The sequence below is a fragment of the Phodopus roborovskii genome, unplaced genomic scaffold (genome assembly GCF_943737965.1).
Source record: "Phodopus roborovskii unplaced genomic scaffold, PHOROB, whole genome shotgun sequence".
NCBI lineage: Eukaryota > Metazoa > Chordata > Mammalia > Rodentia > Cricetidae > Phodopus > Phodopus roborovskii.
In genome coordinates, this window is record NW_026126480.1 from 21,145,292 (window position 1) to 21,159,312 (window position 14,021).

The 14,021-nt window shown below is 43.1% G+C and overlaps 1 pseudogene; it reads right to left on the minus strand.

The window, feature by feature from the left end:
- Positions 1-215: 215 nt before the first annotated feature.
- On the minus strand, positions 216-1,540 carry LOC127228203 (elongation factor 1-gamma-like; annotated as a pseudogene).
- Between the last annotated feature and the right edge of the window lie 12,481 nt (positions 1,541-14,021).

Sequence of the window (14,021 nt, forward strand, 5' to 3'; positions counted from 1 at the left end):
AATACCCACACACATAAACAAAAAAGGTTTAAAATTTAATGGAAAGTTCAGCTGTGTGTGGTAATACATTTCTATAATCCCAACATTATAGAGGCAGTAGCAGGAAGACTGCTGTGAATTTCTTTTCTTTTTCTTTTTCAATGTTCAGTTTCCTTTAATAACCCCCATCTCCCTTGAAGGGTAGATGCAGGCAGCTAGGTGATGGCAAGACATGTTCATTTGAAGATCTTGCCTTGATCGACAGATTTGCCCACATGCTGGAAGGCCTCCTCCCAGGAAAAGTACTCTCTAGCCAGCGTCTGGGTCTCCTTGCTACCAGGATTCAGTTTCTGCCATGTATATGACTTGTAGTCCACCTGCCAGTCTGGACTCAACGGAAAGGCAACTCTTGGTCTCCGTCGACCCAAACACCAGAAATGGAGCTGCTGTTTTTGGTTCCAAAGAGGATGACACTAGCAAAGGCATTCTTCCTCAGTTTGTCCAATTGCTGAAACATTCCAGTGATAAGGTTGCAACTCATGAAGGTCTGGGTGAGCTCTTCAGGGAAATGGTACTCAGCATACCACAGAGATCAGCCATCCTTATCAAAATGCTCCCAAAAATATGGCAGTGCCAGAGAGTGTGTCCTCATTGGAGTACTTTCGCTTAAACTCATCCAACACAAAGGTGCTCTTGGGCAGGTGAGCGAAGGGGTCCTTGGCCTTGGGCTCAGCAGCTAGTGCCTGCTCACACTCATCCATCTCCTCCTCAGGAGCTGGGGCAGCTGCCTTTTTTTCTTCTTTTCGCTCAGCCTAGGGCTTCTGTTTCTCTTCTCGTGAACCCTTTTCTTTCCTTGGAGTATCTTTTTTAGGCTGGCTCTTTGCAAACTTCTCAGCATCAAATTGGGCCATCTTCTCACACAGCTTCACCTCCCCCAAGGCTGTCCTGAACTGGGGCTAATTAATGCAGGTAAGGAACCATCAGTTGGTATTGGGGAAGGCCTGGAGAAAAGAAGGCTCTAAGACCTGTTTGTAGAGCCACAGAAGGGTGCAGACAACTGTGATATCAGTCAGTGCCACTCACCCACCAAAATGTCCTTGTCTTCAAATGAGCATCCAGCAGCCCCAGGATTCGCCTCACCTCCTCTTTTGCATTTTCAGTGGCCTGTTTGTTGTGGTGCATGATGCCCAATGTGGGGAACACCCAGGTGCTGGCTAGAGGAATGATGTCACTGTCAGCAAAGCTCACCCACTGTACCTACCACCTGAGCTGCTGCCTCTGGAGTACTTCCACAAAGGTCCTCATTGCCTAGGTAATAGGCGATGGCATTGCTCTCAAACACACAGAATCCATCATCACCCTCAATGCTGGGACCTTGCCAGCAGGAAATTTTCTGAGAATTTCAGGGGTGTGATTGGTCTTGCCAAAGTGGAAGTGGGGTGGTGCGGAGAGCACGCGGACCTGAGCCCCACTGTACTGAGCAGCAATGAGGGCCTTGAAGGCTCTCCAGTTTTCAGGATATGTGTACAGGGTCCCAGCTGCCATGGTGATTCCTCAGAGAAAGGGGCGACTGCTGTGAATTTCAAGCCAATTTGGAAATGTTGTATAACAAGACCCTATTTAAAAAAAAACACCCCAATGTTGGGCCTTTAAAGAAGATAATTAAGTCACAGAGGAATTGCCCTTGGGGTAGATTAATGCTGCTTCCACAGATGGAGTGAGTTTGCACAAGAGCATATCAAAGAACACACAAGGACCCTCCCTGTTCTTGCTTCCATCCCTACCAATACCAGTCCCTTGTTGTTGGAACTTTCCAGCAACCAGAATCATGGATCAAATGAGACTTTGTTGTTTATACAGTTCCAGCCTCACAAAGTGGACTGAGGTGATGTAGAACAACTGCTTCCCACTCCCTTCTACACCAAGCCCCTGGCAACCACCAACCTGCTTATATCTCTAAGAATTTACCTACTGTGAATATTCTATAGAAATGAAGCCATTCACTTTGTGACTTTTGAATCTACACCTTTTCACTTAGCATTCATGCACATTGCAACAAGTGTCAGGACTCCATTTTCAGATACTGTAATATTCTATTGCATATGCATACCATGCTGTATCCATCTCTTTATCTATTGGTGGATGTGTGGGTGGATTCTACCTTTTGAATTTGTGAATCACTGATCTGAACATATGTGTTTGTGGATTCGTTCTTGTGTGATGTGAATAAGCTAGGACTTCAGGCTAAAACTCCAGTTCATTCTCTCGTGGTTCCCATCTGTTCTAGGCTTCACATGTCCAGGAGACAATATTCTCTGCTCCAAATCAGGGTAGTTTCTGAGCAAATCAACAAGATGAAGAGATGCAGGCAGCCAGGACAAGAGGAGGTAGATCCCAGAAGCAAATTAGCAGGAGAAAAGGGGCACATGTCAAAAGAGTAATTATAACTGTGAATCCCTGGGAGTCTCGTGTAATTAAGAAAATGACAGCAACACAATTAGCTATATCCTATCTCATGCTACTCCCTATTTTTGTTTCAGACTGGGTTCTATTTGTGTCTCTCTGGTGGTGGTTGGGATCTCCGATGTCTACAGGGACAGACTGCCTCTTAGCTCAACTGACCACCATCTCGACCCTCAAATAATATATGTGTATGAGCAAAAATGGAAAAGAAAACATCCCAGTTATAAGAACCCACCTCTATCTATGTTCCTGACCATGCTGGCCAGACAGCTAAGGAGAGCAGGACAGAGAGGAAATTGACTACAGTGGCTAGCAGTCTAGACTCTGGAATCAGAGTGCCTCTGACCTAGTATTGAAAGCTGGCTCATTTCTCAGTCATATGACTTCATCCAAGACACCAAAGCACCCAGGCTCAACATCTCAATTATCACATTAGAGACAGAAAAAAAGAACCAGTGTCATATACTTGCCATATGCAATCCCTCAAGGTTATCTGGTTCCTTTGACTACACCCCATCCCCACCAAATAGCCATTGCTTATTTGCCCACCCCTGACCAACACCTCAGTGAAGCTCCACAGAGTGCTGCAAGAAACAAAAGCAAAGAAAGAATGTCCTTTGCCCCCACTTCTTTCCAAACATCTGGACTCATCAGGTGAGAGGCAGGCAAGGAACTGAATCTAAACAGCCAAAGCTCTCTGCATCTACATGATGGTGTCAGGGCAGGGAATTATAGCACTGTGACACACCGAAAATAAGATGGCCAGGTGAAGCAGAGGCCACATGGTCATATGACATTACAGTGTTGTGGTAACATGTGACATTGGTTTTAATAAAACCAAGCTGTGATCCCAGGGTATAGAATTGGGTGACGATAAAGTCCCATTTCCTCACAGTGTCATGTGCTGCAAAGCTTTGGTCTTTTGGTCTTGTTAAAGTGTCACAGTTTCATCGTCCCTCAGTGTCTATGGAAGACTGGTTTAGGAACACCCCACTGTCATTACCAGAAGCTGCTGGTCCTCAACTCCCTCATATAAAGTGGCAACAGTGGGAGAGGGGGAAACATGATCAACATACATTTAAACATTTGCATGAAAAGAGCTTTATGTAACCCAGTATAAAATATAAAATAAATGATAACAAAACAGCACTAACTTTGCTGATGTCCTAAATACATCACTCTGTCATTCATCTCTACATTACTTACAATATCTAATATACTCTTTCCTGCCAGCCTGGTCCCACGGCCGTATCAGGCCCAAAAGAGCACTCAGAGACGTATATTAATTATAATACTGTTGGCTGAAAGCTTGGGCTTCTTATTGACTAGCTCTGTCTTAATTATTAACCCATAACTGCTAATCTATGTATTTCTACATGGTCTTGGCTTACCGAAGAATGCTGGACCTGCAACTCCTTTGCCTGCTACATCGTGACTGAATCTGGTGGGCTCTCCTGCCTATCTTCTCCTCCTCTCCTAGTCCCACCTACCTTACTGCCACATTGGCCACTGGGTCCAACAGTATTTTATGAATCAACCAATAAGAGAAACATATACAAAAGGTCATCTCCCATCCATTTAATACAATATAAATGCATGTAACTAGTTATGCCAGTTAAGGAATAATGATAAGACAATCTATATCAGTGGTTCTCAGCCTTCCTAATGCTGCACCCTTTAATACAGTTCTTCATATTGTGGTAACTCCCAACCATAAAATTATTTCCATTGCTACTTCTTAACTGTAATTTTGCTACTGTTATAAATCATAATGTAAATATCTGATATGTAGGATATCTGATATGTGACCCCTGTGAAAGGGTCATTCAAACACCAAAGAGGTTATGACCCACAGGTTGAGAACCACCAATGTACACACACACACACACACACACACACACACACACAAAACAAAAATTTTTTCATACATTTTCTATGCACAGTTGGTTGACTTCCATGGATGGGAAACCTATGTATATGATGGCTGGCTATGTCATGGTGCTGGCTTTCTAGGAGACACAGAGCTATGAGAATCTTGCTGGCTTCATGGTCTCACAGTGTGATATGCTAGGGAAGTGTGATGCTTCCTCCCATGTCACATTGTGACCTTGTTCTCACCCATTTCCTCCTGAAACACTGAGATAGCTTCAAACATTGTGCAGATTTCTCCAGTCACACAAGCACCAGGAGTGTTATTATCTGGGGCCTAATCACCATCATCTGAGTTCTGCCTCTGGTGTCTTGCAGCTATCCCTTGAGGCTTGCCACCTGTCCATGTACTCAAGAGGCAAGGCACAGCTCAGAAACTGCAGGATGAACCTCACGTGGCATCAACAGATCTGGGTGAGTCCAACGCAGCTGTCAGCAGGCAATTGTCTTCCCCCGTGCATGGGATCCTATGGCCTCCCACACTACTTCTGAGAGATGCCCAGCTCACAAAGTGAATGTTCCTCAAGATTCCATGCTGCCAAGAAAAGCATGGATACTTACACCACTATGGCTCTAGGTGCCAAGCTTATGTGCTAGAGCCTCTTTGAAGACCTTTGCTTGCTTACAAAACCCTCATGCTGTGGTCCAATTGGGAAATAGCCCCTACAAAATCTGGCATTGGAGCTGGAGGTGCTGTTTGGGAGAGTTCTAGAAACTTTATAAGGTGGAACCTTGCAGAGAAGGTGGTTCATTGCTGGGCACCTTAAGGTCTTGTAGTCTCGCCTCACTTCCTGTTCATTGTCCACTTCCTGACTGGATGCAGTGTGATCAGCTGACTTCCCCCTCCAGCCACCATGAAAGTATCCTCTTTAGCTATAAGCCAGAACAAACTCTCCTTTCTTCAAGTTGCTTTTGGTCAGGCTGCAGGAATAAGAACTTCTAATATGCTTCACCTTTCCTGGCCACATGGGTAGGGGTATGCATATAAAAACTACACACACACACAGAGAATCCTAGCAATGGCCACTGTCTGTACCACAACCTGGTGGAGAAACACTTGACTATGTACAAAAGAGACAGGTGAGTGGAATAGCCTCACTGTCTAGCTATCATCTCTCATGATAGTCCCAGACTAAATAAAAAGAGGAAAAAGGGAGAGCCAGTCACACATTGGCATTCCTCTTTCCACAGATGTTAAGTGAGGTTTACATAGGTTCTGGGACATTCCCCCTCTTGTATTAGAAGGTTTAGTATTGTCATGATGCCAGTCCTCTCAAAATTGATTCATAGATTGATGCAATCATATTTTTAGCCGAGTGTGTCCACTCCCAAATCTGTATACTTAAGTCCTAACACTAAGTCTCTCAGAGAATAAGAATTCAAATGATAATGTGTGTGCATGTTCAGGAAGGAATATGGAGCATGTCCGCACGTGGCTAAGGTGACTGCAGCATTCAGTGAATAATCAAGGTGGACTCAATTATATACAATGAGTAATCATGATTAAGTGTTGTGGAATATTCCTTTATACTATATGAAGATATGTCCCTGTGATTAGTTTAATAAAGAGCTGAATGGCCATTAGCTAGGCAGGAATTGGTTAGGACTTCTGGGGACAGAAAAGCTCAGAGAAGAAGAAAGGAGGAGTCTTGAGCCAAATGCAGGGAAAGAGGTAAAAGCCACAAGTCACATAGCAACACGTAGATGAGTAGAAATGGGGTAATTTAAGTTATAAGAGCCAGTGGGACAAGCCTAAGTTGTAGGCCAAACTTTCATAATTAATAAATCTCCATGATGTATTTTGTGAGTTGGCAGCCCAAAGAACAATATGCCTACAACTAAGAAAGAGTGTTTATCTGTACGTGTGTGCACATGTATGATTCTGCAATGGAAAGAAACGCTCTAAAATAAACAATACTGTCGGCTAAAGAAAAGAAAAAGCAAAAGAGATGAATGTATATAGAAGCTGAACTTCTCTGGCTAATACCTTGCCTTTTATATCTGGTTTGGGAACCATGGGGACATTTGAGGCAATTACAAATGATGTTAACTCAGATGAAAAAGGCAATTCCTTAAATCAAGAGCAAAATAAAATAAATTTAACTGCACTAAATTGATGGCTTAACGATGCAGAGATGTGCCACTTTAAATACTTTGAAACTACTGTAACTCGACTGAGTATCTCTAGTGATATGCATGTGAAGTAACTGCAGGCAATACAAGTAACTATTTCTAGTCAGGCATAAGAGGTGCATGCCTTTAATTACAGCATTCAGGAGACAAGGACAGGTAGATCTTTGAGTTCGAGACTGGCCTGGTCTACAGAGCAAGTTTCTGGACAGCCAGGGCTACACCAAGAAACCCTGCCAAGAAAAACAAGACCAAAGGAAACAAAGAGTAAGTATTTCTAGAGGCTAATTTTAGGATCTATATGCACCTATATACATACATACCATATGTAAATGTGTATGTGTGTATGTATGTGTTTGTGTACATGTGTGTATATGTTTGTGTGTGTTCTACCTAAGAAAAGAATAAAGCACAGAAGCAATTACACCACTGTTAAAAAGTAAGATTTTTCCTAACAGTGTTGATGCCCACCTTTAATCCCAGCACTCAGGAAGCAGAAGCAGGTGAATCTCTCTCTGTGAGTTTGAGGCCAGTTTTAAGTGCATAGGCCAGCCAGGGTTACACAGTGAAACCCTGTCTCAAAACAAACAGTAAGACTTTTGGAATAAAAGCAAAAGACTAAACATCAAAGGTGTTTGTTTGTTTGTTTGTTTGTTTGTTTGTTTTGAGGCAGGGTTTCTCTGTATTGCTTTGGAGCCTGTCCTGGAACTAGCTCTGTAGACCAAGCTGGTCTCAAACTCAGAGATTCACCTGCCTCTGCCTCATAAGTGCTGGGATTAAAGGTGTGCACCACCAACACCCCACAAAAAAATGAAAGTTTTTAAAAGCCCTATAATTGTAATTTGAATAGAAAATACCAGTATAAACATATTTTCTCTTAAATGGTCCATTCCATACTTGGACAGTTTTTTTCTAAAAAGCAAGGGATTTATCAATGACAACTGAATTTGTGGTTATGCCAAAATTAAGAAAGTAGCTGAGGAAAGATGTCCTTTGCCAGGCATGAGAAAATTAAATCTAAGCTTCAATAATAACAGCAAAGGCAGTGGCTTAAAACACATTGATTATATCTATATCCATGAATTCCTTATGAAGATACAAAACAAGGAAACCTGCTGATGACCTCTGAAAGATCTGAGACAACCGGAACATTCTTCAGCAATTGTAGAAAAGGCATCCAGCATGACACCTGTTCTTCTATATATAAAACAACCAAGAAGTTGATAGCGAAATAATTTCCTTACAGAAAGAGAAGATGGGATGAGGGCACTGGGAAGCTATTTATGCAAAATCAAAAGGAAATAACCAAATCTAGATGTTGATGATCACTGGCTTCAACATCAAGGAAAAGAACAACCAATCATTACATGCTGGCTGACAGAAGCATTCGACAATGCACACAATGCAGACAGTGCAGACTTCACAAAAATAACTGCACCTGAGTCAGACCAAGTTGCTACAGGTAGTGCCACTTCATGAAAAGATGACTATTGTGGGGGTTAACATTGATCATCAACTTGACAGAGTCTAGCATCACCTAAGAGATAAGTCTCTGGGCATGACCATTAGAGTTAGGTTAGTTAAGTGGAAAGACCCACCCTGAATGTGGGCTGCATCATTCCATGGGCTAGGGTCCCAGACTCAATAAAAGAGGCACAGAGAACTGAGCACCAGTGTTTGTCACTTGCTGCTTCCTGAATGTTGGTGCAATGTGAGCAGCTGCTTTGCACTCCTGTGGCTATAACTTCTCCACCAGGACTGGACACTCCAACTGTCAGTCAAAACAAGCTCTTCTGTAAGTTTCTTTGGTTGTGTATTTTGTCTAAGCAACTTGGGCATAGGTAACTAATATACTTATCTTTTCGGCATCACATGAGAAATCCCAAGAGTATAAAAAGAGGTGGCACAACCTGTATACAGAAGGGAGCAGGAGGGAAAACAACCAATCACAATGTGTGTGTCTTGTGTAATCCAGAGCCAACTGGAGAATAAATAAATCACTTGGGGAAACATGACACTCTCTGAATGTTTAATTATTGAACCATATTTAATAATGTGAATTATTGCCAAGTTTTGTGAATATGTGAAAATGGTATAATTTTTAAAGAAGTCCCTGTCTCCTAAAAATACAGGCATAAATACAGACATGTATGAAGGCTGGAAGTTGACGTTAGGTTTCTTCCTCAACCACTCTCTACTTCTTTTTCTATGGTGGTGATGGGGGATCTCCTTCTGTATTCTGTGAATATATATTTCTCTTACTGGTTGATGACTAAAGCTGTTTCAGTCAATGGACAGGCAGGTAAGAAGATAGCCAGGCAGGAAGTACAGGTGTGGCTACCAGACTAGGGGAATGCTGAGAAGGGAAACTTGGAAGATGTTGGAGAGATGCCATGTAGCTGCCAAGGGAGCAAGAGGGTTGGGCATCACTGATAAGCCAAGACAAAGTGGAGATACATAGATTAATAGAAATGGGTAAATAATTAAGAGAGAGCTAGCCAAATAAGAAGCCTGAGCCATTGGCCAAACAATTTATAATTAATAGAAGTGTGTTTATTTGGGACTAAGGGCTGCAGGACCAGAAGAGACAAAAACTTCCATCTATAGGGGCCTCCTGCTGAAACCAACCCTCACTGACTCCTAATAGCTGGGATTAGAGGCAGCTGCTATCCCCACCCCACTTTTATGTGGATTCTGAGGATCCAAACTCTAGACCTCACATGAGTGACAGGAACCCACTCAATCCACTGAGCCCTGCCCCAAGCTCATGTTTTTCATTTATTGGGTTAGTTCCCCAAGTGTGTGTATTTTTTGATAAAGTTTTGAGTGATGATACACTTGTAGCATAATAGAAGAACTTGAAAGGAGGGAATTGAGCAGGAAAATACACCTAGCCCAGGTAACTCATCCCAATGTGGCCTCTGCTTTCTGCAAATTGAGGAAGCACCCTCTTTGATGAGTTTTTGTTTTTGTTTTTTGGTTTTGTTTGTTTTTTAAGAACAACAATCCTATGAGTTAGTCTTCTGACTGGCTACTTTTCTTATTGCTATAACCAAATATCTAACACAAAGCAATTTGTGGAAGAGTTTACTTTGCTTGTGGCCTGAGAAGAGTATAGCCCACCATAGTGGGAAGACATGGTGTCAGGACTATCGGGTGCTTCTCACTTTGCATCCATAACAAGTAGAGATGAATGCTGGTATTCTGCTCACTTTCTCCTTTTTATTCAGCCTTGAAACTGATGTCACCTAGTTAAGGCAGCTCTTCCCTGCTCAATTAAATATTTCCAGAGACATCCTCATAGAAAACCTATGGGTGTGCTTCTGCATGGATTCGAAATCCAGCCAAGTTGATAATAAACTTTAACTACCAACCAGCGCCCCCTCCCACTTGGACCTAGGACTTTTGGGCCTCTTGCATTCAGACTTCACAATAACCCTAAAAGGGAGCATTATCCCATTTTACAGATGAGAAACTGAGACAGAAGCTTCAAGTAAACTACCGTAACATAGCTCATTCACCATAGTATTTTCTGAATCCAGGCCATCTGCTTGCAAAGAATGTTCATTGAGCCCTGACACTGGATAGCTTCTTGGCCAGTGTTCCCCAGGAGGCATATACACAAAGCCGAGAAATTCAGGAGTCACACTCAGGTCTCCTATTCCACATCCTCACTATGACACTATGTCCCAGTGTCCTCTGATATGCCCTCTGGTCTGTGTAGTGGAGGGCTAAACAATATGTTCCACTAGGCCTGGAAGACTCTAAGCCCATGTGGGAGAAGGCTGCTGCCAATTGAACCAGGCACCCCTGGGTGTGGACAGGATGAGGTGGCTATAAATAATCCTGAAGACAGGCTCTCCCCCGAGGCTCCCTCTGCAAAAGGTTGATGGTAATTGATGAGGCTGAGGGGACATGCCAGCCCTTTCACTCAGAACCAGTTGTGGTTATTTACAGATATGTCACTTTCCCAGCCTTCCCTCCCCATCTCTGCCAGAGGCTAGGAGACCAGATAATACCAATTTATAGCAGCCCCAGGGCATAAGGCAATGAGCCACCTATGTGCCCCACTAACTACCACGCATGCACAATGTCCCACTCCAGCTCAGATTGCAGAAAGAGAGGGGTGGGGGCAAAAATTAACCAAATAGCCTTCATATCACAAACTGTAACACTAAGTCAGGAAGATCTACTGTGAGTGAGCTCACCCCTTTCCAAGATTAGAGTAAGGAAGTAAATGGACCCATAGACGAAGTCAGAAAACATAGATTCTGACGCAAAGGGGCTGTCTCTTAGTCAGGCAATGTCTGAGTCTGTATTCATGATAGGCCAAATGTTAGCCAAGGAATCTCGGAGTCCCAGTGTTCACATCTGTGAAATGGAGCTGGCCTATATCACTTGCTAGACACAAAAAGGTTTTTAGAAGAGTAGCTGAAGGCTGAGGATGTGGCTTTCAGTTGGGTGAATGTGTAGGAAGCATGCAGACAGTCCTGGTTTAATCCCCAGCATCACAGAACAGGGTATGGCAGTGCATGCCCATAAACAAGGTGGAGTGAAGAAAGATCAGGATTTAAAGGTCATGAAAAAAAGACTTCTAAAAAGGAGAGAGAGAGAGAGAGAGAGAGAGAGAGAGAGAGAGAGATGGCAGTGTATGATGGCACATGCCTGTAATCCTAGTACTCAGAAGACTGAAGTAAGAGTATTGCCCTGAGTTCAAGGTCAGCTTGGGCTAAATTTGAGGCTGGACTACACAGAAAGATCCTGCCTCAAAAAAAAAATTGAGGAGGAAAGGGGGGAAAGTAGGGAGAGGAGATAAGAGAGTTAATGTTTAAAAAAGAAGCATTGGCACCAGCAAGATGATAGCTCAGTGGGCAAATGCACTTGCTGCCAGCCTCAGTTCAGTCCCCAGGACCAAAGGGTGGATAGAGGATAGACTTCATTGGGCTGTTGTCTGACTTGCTCACTCCTACTATGACATGCATGTCCATACACATACATACAAAAATAAACAAATATAACTTAAATAATTAAAAATAAGTTCAAGATCATTCTTGTCAACACGAGACTGTCTCACCAAAGAGAAAAAAATATTGTAAGTGATGGGGTCAAATGATGTGTCTACTTGAGCTGCCATCATTATTGAAGCAAAGCATCCCCCACTGTGGATGCAACCAATCATGTGGGAAGATCATTATAGAGTAGTTCCAAAATGCCCATGACAACCAGCTTTCCACATCCCTGCTGCACCTCAAGGCAAGAGCCAAGTCCAAATGTAGTGCACACATCTGAATTCTCAGGATTCCCCAACTACTGGTGAAGATTGTTGTGATAGAACAAGGTTGTTCCCGAACCTCAACCTCAGGAGAGAGTAAAACATTTTAAGGAATGGGGACAGAACAACCTCTCAAGGTTACACCGGCCAGTGGGAGTCTCTGCCCAGAGTTAGCAAACCTTAACTATAATGAAGGGGATATTGCCAGCTCCTCGATTACTAAGGATGACTTTAAAATACACACAAGAAACTAAAATTAGATCTTCCACATGACCTAGCTATACCACTCCCTAAAGACTCCAGGTCAATGTAGCACAGAAATACCAGCATGGCTGTGTGTCACTACAGTGCTGTTCTTGACAGGGAAGCACAAAACCAACCCAGGCAGCCAACAGCGCAGGCTGAGGAGAGAAAACTGGGCCTGCATACAGAATGGAGTTCTTTTCAGACATGAGGAGTGGCATTAAGTCATTTGCAGAAAAACAGCACAGCTAGATGTGATTGAACTGAGTGATTAAGCCAGTCTCAGAAAGACAAATAATGCATGTTTTCTCTCCTTTGTGGCTCCTAGATTTAACAGGTACATAAAATCACACATGTACAGGTATCTGTGCCATGAAAATAGAAGAGAAACAAAGGAAGGGGAGCAAAAGGGAAGGGGAGGGGGAGGAAAACAGGAAACGGAGGGCTGAGATACACTTGATGAACATTACACCCCTCATAAAAATGGCTTATGTAAACCAGGATATACTTTAAGAGACACCAAAGTTTCCCACTACAAGATGCCCTAAGTGAAGTGGGCAGAGCTGTGGGAAGGGCCCACTAGTGCACCACTGATATCTGAGCTGTATACATCAGACTTACAGTGGTGTCCCAGGGCACCTCTCCCACAGTGGCTCTCCTGGATGCTGCCTTCCTCTCTGCAGCTCCATGGGAATTCCCTTCCAGTCCCATCAAACAAGGTGCTTGCCCTGTAAATGACATAGGCTGGACTTAAAACCAGGTGCATCTACTTCAACAGCACCATAAGACTGTCTCTGTCTGTAATTGGTTCCCATGACAAGGGCACAGCTCTTCAGAGATCTAGTTAGCATCAATGGCCACAGGTGCAAAAGGAATGCCATCTTATTGCCTCTAATCAGCATAGCCTTCCTCCACCTGGCACCACTGCATTGCCACAATGCAAGCTTGCGCTTGGAAAGGAAAACCCTAAAGCTGGCCTCAGTCAACAGGCCAGAGGGACCTGGGGAGTTGCAGTCTCCAGCAGAAGGCGAGACATCACCTTCCCTTGGAAGCCCCTGAAAGCAGAAATTGATTGGGAATATGTTCAAAACTGCCATGTGGGCTCATTTCTTTAGGATATGTTTGAGAAAAGGTTTCATTCATTTGCTTCTGTATGAATAAGAAACAAAAGCTAATGTTTTCATAGGCCATAACAATAATATTTATAAGTACCATCTTCATGTGGATTATTTGGTCTGTGCTAAGTATTTGTATGCATTATCTCAAATGTACAAACAACCGGCACAGGATTCTTTATTCCTTGTTTACAAATGAGAGGCTGAGACTTGGTTATTTCACCTAAGATCACAGCCAGGGCTCCACACTGACTGTGTGGGCTCCAGGTTTTGTTTTCTAGAATATATGCAATAGATTTTATAAAATTCCTTTTCTTGCATTGAAAAAAATCTATAGTGTACATATAAATAAAATATTCAACCATTAAAAAGGATGAAGTTCTGGGGCTTGGGATATGGCTCAGTTAGTTAAGTGCTTGTTTCTCAAGTATGAGAACATGAATTCAGTGCTGGAGAGATGGCTCAGTGGTTAAGAGCACTGGCTGCTCTTCCAGAGGACCAGGATTTAATTCCTAGAACCATATTCTGGTTTATAACTGTCTGCAACTCTAATCTCAGGGGAATCCAACACCGACTTCTGCCCTCTGTAGTCACTGCATTCGTGTGAAAAGCACCCATACACATAAAATAAAGGTTTAAACAAATCTTAAGTATGGATCCCCAGCACCAACAGAAATGCCAGGCACAGTGGCACATATCTGCAATCCCAGCACTGTGGAGGCAAGAGGATCCCTGAAGTTTACCAGGCAACCAGTCCACAAGCTCTGCACCAAGCAAGAGACCCTATCTAGACAGTAATATGGACAGCAATTAAGGAAGATGCCTGATGTTGGTCCCTCATCTATGCATACACACAAGGCATGGTACCTGAATAAGTAAGGTGTGTGTGT